Source organism: Lepidochelys olivacea (genome assembly GCF_965140295.1).
Source record: "Lepidochelys olivacea isolate rLepOli2 genome assembly, chromosome: 2".
NCBI lineage: Eukaryota > Metazoa > Chordata > Testudines > Cheloniidae > Lepidochelys > Lepidochelys olivacea.
This window is the reverse complement of record NC_140412.1, coordinates 217684648-217690647: the sequence shown is the minus strand read 5'-3', so window position 1 is coordinate 217690647 and position 6000 is coordinate 217684648.

The window sequence follows — 6000 nt, the reverse complement described above, 5'->3', positions numbered from 1 at the left end:
CAGTCATCAAATAGCTATTAAGTGTGTGGCTGTCAAAACCCTGCCTCCCAAGGAAGTCTGTATATTGAAGCATCTTGTGTGTGTGAAATCAAGTCAAGTAGGGCACATCAATCACAAGGAAAGGAACCAGGAAAAATAAGAGGTAAATATAGAATGCTGAAGTTATTTAGCTCAGAGGAGACATGCTGAGTTCTTTAAACAAAAAATGATAATGCAGTAAGTATATACTGAAACCCTGTCATCTATCTTTCATACACTGTAAGTTTGTTAATTCAAAAACTTTGGCCATCCAAATTCCATTAGATTCAGAACACTGAAAAAAAGAATAATTGATTTAACAATAACTAATAATGGCTTCAAAGCCATAGTATTATTATGATATAGAATCACTGTTTGAGCTTTTGTCAGCAATTCTAGTGTGCAAAATCTTATTTGTAAGGGTTTATACAGCTCGGTGATAATGCCTCTAGACTATATTTTTGGCATACTAGGGCTAAATGATAGGATATAGTTTTTTCTTCTTAAAATATAGAAAGTGTATTAGGTTCAACAGCTTTTATTCACACCCAGTAGCTTAAAAAACTATTCTTCTTTTGCAACCATATGTTTACTTTCTCCTGAAAGCAGCCTGTAGTGAATCTTATTGCTTAGCATATAAAATCGCTTTTGTTGTTCCCTTTCCCTGATGTCTGTCTGTCTGTCCAAAAGTCTGAGCTCCCCAGGGCAAGTATCCATCCATTCCTGTGTGTCTGGAAAGCCACAGCATATTGGGGGATTACCATAAACAAATCAACGAAATTTAATAAACATTCTTGGGTAAGAGGACTTTTAAAGACCTTTTCCTCTGGAAAAAAAAAAGTCTTTAAAAAGAAGGGACACAATCTTATAATGTACTGAATGTCCTCAATGGTATTGAATGTCAAAGGAGTGGATGGTACCCAGCAGAGCAGGAGAAATATGAAGGGTGGGGGCTATTTGTCTGAATAAAAACTTTGATTTGACTGTATTCACAACTCCTTTCATTCACGTTCTGTAAACCATTTATATATTGTTAACAATAATTTATTATACATCTATTTGTGCTGTAGTAGTACTCGGGGGGCCATAATAATCAATTGCACTAGGCACTGTACAAATGCATGACAAAAAGAAAGTCCCTCCTCCAAAGAGCTCAGTGTAAACATAAGACAAGAAACAACATGTGGATACAACAAGCAGATGGAAGCTAAGAAGGAAATAATGGAAGAATGCTGCTCAGCAGTCACAGCACATCCCTTTCCCAACCACTGTCAAGTCCTTTGTAGGCACCATGGCCAAGAAAAGCTTTTGTTTGCGAGAATGCCCACAGAGTGGAAAAAGTGCAGGGACTATGCAAGAAATCCAGGCCTGAACTATTTGTAGATCCATCTTGAAAGTGCTTTGTCATTTGGGAGTCAAAAAGAATGTCACATACGATTTAGGTGACAAGTCACACAGCCCAAATAGCGAGTTACAAACCACAAAGACTCAAAGCCAGAATAGCCATGTTGGGTAGCTGGTAAGGAAACAGGAACATGGGTCTCTGTGGGGTGCTACCCTATCCAGCCTCCATTCCATGCAGCTCTGCGCTTGATTTCTAGCACAGCTGGGAGTGTTGTCTTTTCATACCATTCAAGGGTACAGTGGGTCACAGCACTGTAACAGCAGTTTGCACTTCTGAGGCTCAGCTGAGAGACACTACATGGCAGATTGGCGTCTGATTTTTCTTTTTCCATTCATTTCTGGCCACAAACTTAGTAATTTAGAAGTTGTGGGTTTTGTGCGCACAATACCGAGAGGTGGAAAGTCTGCTTAAACAGAGATGTCACTAAACATGACTTGATCTTCACCACCATTCTTGAAAAAGTTTTTAAATAAGATCTGAAGTGTTACAGTTAAGGTATTCGGGAGGTCAGAGTCTGACTAGCAGCATTAAAATGTATTGCTGTGTACACCAGCAGGCAAACTCACAGGCCAGTGCAACCAACAGCTCTCACCAGGCATAGGGAGTCAATCCCTTTCTTCCAAGTTTTATTTCTCCAAATAAAACTGTTCAGCATATAAATCATGGCCTTTCCCTTGACCCAGGGGCACCAGCAGGAGACCATCTACTCCCCTCAGATCTCACTTCTCAGGCCATCCACCTGGCAGTCAAGGAAGGCCTCTTGACTCCCTTCTCTTTCTTAGTCTACTCCCTGCAGGATTACAGCCCCCAAGCCATCTGCTTGAGAGTCACATATAAACAGCGTTCTTTCCTGTGAGCCAGGATCTCCAGTAGGAACTTGCCTACTTCCTGCAGATCACACAGCCAGCTGAGCAGCTTGTTGGTCTTTTATCTGACCTCCTGGGAGTCTTTTATCTGACCACCTGTGATTAGTCACAGGTGGGAACTAAACCAAACTCTCTTAAAAGGCCAATCCATCCTGTAATAGGCTGGGATTTGGTAGGTCCCTGTGAATTATGATGGCTTCAATATTAATTTCACCTGGTGCTAAGACATTGCTTGTTTGTTTGCTTTTCTTTTACTTTTCAGCCCTATTTTGCGTTTTGGAAACCCTACTATACAAAGGATAGAAGTACCAGAACGGTTGGAAAAAGACAATTTATTTTTCATTCACATTTATAATTTTTCTAAACTTCCCACAAAAATGTTTTATTGTTTGCTTGAAAAAAAAAAAAAAAGCTCCAGAAAAGTTTGTTTTTTGAAAAATGTTTGTTGATTAAAATGTAACAGCTGTAAGGACAATTAGTGTCAGGCAGGTGTGAGAGACAAGGGGATTCGAAGAGGTGGGAGTGAATAAATATATTCTGGGAGTTGGGAGAAATGGGCTAAGGTGGCTTTGCAGTCTGTCCAGAATAGCCTCATTCTGGGAATAGCAGCTGTGGTCCTTCAAAGGCTGCCTTAAGGGGACCAAAAAGGCTGAACAATTGCTGGGGATATGGAGGCTTTGGGTCCCTTGAGCGCAGGGTAATGAGCAGGGGATGGACAAGGCAGGGAAAAATCATGTGTATGGCATAATCCCGAATGAAAATGTTTAATCTTAGTTGTTCTGCTCTTGCCTGTAGTGAATGCTTTCAAGAGGCAGAGGGGTTGCAAACAGAGCCCTGTCTTAGGTCCATGCTGTCAAATGCAAGATTGGTGGCAATGAAGTTTCAGCTATTCAGGATTTAATTAGAAATGAGGCCCCTGGCCGTCCTTGTTTTACCCAAGCTTGGTTGACTGACTGGGCTGGCTTGGCACAGCTGGTTCCAGCTGCATATTCAGTACAGTATCAATTTAGCCAGGAGGTGGTGTAGCCTTCTACCGCCGCCAGCATGTGCGTGCACCCACCCACCCACCCACCCCCTCTCCAGCACCTGGCAATTAGCAGGATGCAGGGATATCTTCACTTTGCCCTCTTTCTCCTGGCCATTCTCCCCACATTGGTGGCTGGGAGGGAGGCGGCCTAGAAACCACTACAATGGCTCTATATCCCCTCAGGATTCCCATATGCACTGGAGAAGTGCTAAACTGCTGCAGGCACTGGAGAATCAAACCAATACCTTATAAAGGAGATGAAAAATACCCCCAAAACCAACTGAAACCACTGAGGTTGGAGGATGGAAATGTGATATGTATGGGCTGGGTTGCAATTTACTTTTTCTGGTGTCCTGACCATCCAAAATGTTCCATCTGTCTGTTGCTCCTGAAGCAGAATCTGAGGTCATAACTTTCCTGTCTATCCTGGGAGAATGCTCTGCTCGCTTACCTCTCCTCTGGGCAAAGCGTATGGGTGGTAAGGAAATGATCTCCCAGAGACCCGGGTTTGGTGAGCTGTTCCCCAGAGTAGATGAGACAGTGGGCTATATTCTACTCTCAAATATATTGGTGTAACTCTGGAGTGACCCTGTCTAGTCAGCAATTGGATTCCGAGGAGTAAGAAGGGAGCTTATTCCATAGTTACACCAGTGTAGCGGAGAGTAAAATCTGGTCCATAATGTCCTATAATGCTCTTGCCCAAATCCCACTCCATAGGAATGATGGGAAAGGAAATCTTTCCCTGACATCAGAAGATTAACGTTATGCTCTGATACATGAGGATGGCAGTACTTATGATCATATCCCGTTTGGTGCAGCTTCCAATGCTTTTCTACTAAGTGCTTAATTCTGATCTCGCACTTTTACATTCGCTATAGCACCATTGGCTTCAGTGTGATTACTAATATTTTGCACCAGTGTGAGATCAGAATCAGATTCATAAGTATACAATGGTGTCCACATGAATTTCCTGACAAAGAATCTACTTCTCTCAAAGCCTGGAGAGTGTTTATAATGAAATGTATGTGCCTTCAAAATCAGTAGTAAAATTCCTTTCATGATTCCTTGAATAAAGTTACTGTAATTGGAATCCATATTGCATAAAAAAAGCTCAAGGAAAACTAAAACCAGCACATATGAAAAGTCATTTTAATGATACTATACAACAGAATATTTTTCCTTAAAGCAGTGTTTGGATGATGATACCTTTTCCAAGGTGTTGACAAAACAGAATACAAATTATACAAGTAAAATAATTAAAAATAAATGGTGGACTGGCATCATATTTTTTGACATTTATTTTCTGAAGGAGAAGCTATTAATAGGCATAGCTCAATTCAATGGCAGCATGTGCTTTTCAACATGAGATTCTCTTTGCACAATTTTCCAGCAATGTTCAGTCACACACAAGTGATTTTTTTCCCCTAAGATCGCACAATGATTTAAGGGCTCAGATTAGAATCCTCTTAGTTTCACTCCTTGCTCTATCCGCTGAACTACATGGTCTGCTTACTCATATTTAATTGTAACAGTGGATTGCATTTAGCTGCACATGTATGGTTATTTTGATTAGAAAAATATCACGCTCACTTGCACTGCAGATCTATAGCAAAAAGGTCCTGTTCTAATTTTCACAGTGCTTTACCCTTTGATATAGCAAATAATAGGCTGCCATCCAGTGGCAACAAAAATTATTTCAAATTACTTTAAAAACTTATGTGAAGTTAAATTATGGTTGAAGGCATTTTTTCTTCAATGAAACTGCAACCTCAGCGGTGCTGGTTTGCAGAAGATTAATGCAAATGCATGCCCTGATTTTAACTCCGCATGCCTGCAAGATCTTTCCTTCACAGCCAAAACCTTATCTTACATCTCAGCTGAGACTGCCAACTTGGTTTTGGGTTGAAGCCGTGAGAAGCTGTATTGTGCTTTACTATCTATTTATGTAAACAGTAAAAAAAAAAAAAAAATGTAAGGACAAAGGTCCTGCCTGCCTGCATAAATTTACAATCTAATGGCCAGATTCTGATCAGTTACACCAATGTAAATCTGGAGCAACTCCACTGAAGTCAATGGAGTTGCTCTAGATTTACATGTGGGTAAGTAAGAACCGAATCTGGCTATTCTTTTGGAGGTGTGCTCTGTGTGAGAATAATAAGGCAAGGAAAGTGGTCACTCAGTTTTGGTGATAGCACAGCTTGATGTCTCCATTATGTTTCGCGATTTTTCACCCCCCAGTTGAGTCCCTTATGAACAGACTCACTATAGTTTTGTTTGGTTTCCTCCAAGAATAAGAAACTCCCAAGGTTTACCAAACTGAAAGCCATAACTCAGACCAGTCTTGCTCAAAGCTTGGCCTAGAATTGCAATGTTTTCTGGGGTCCTGGCCTGAGGTTAAAATTTGCACTGAAATCTGAAGCGGGTTTTGTAACTAAATGTTTGTACCATACTAGGTTTCCCACATGAATTAATCACAGGACATCAAGGTGGGCAAACATTATAATGTATTTATAACTTCACACTTTGTCATTGGCAATTCCTTATGCTGAAGGCATGCCATGAGCACACATTGCAAATACTCTGTATATGTTCTGTGTGTGTGTGTGTGTGTTTTTATTTTTTCCTTGAAGTTATATAATCTATGAAATTGTAGGATGGTGTACTTTGGGGGCAGGGGGAGGTAA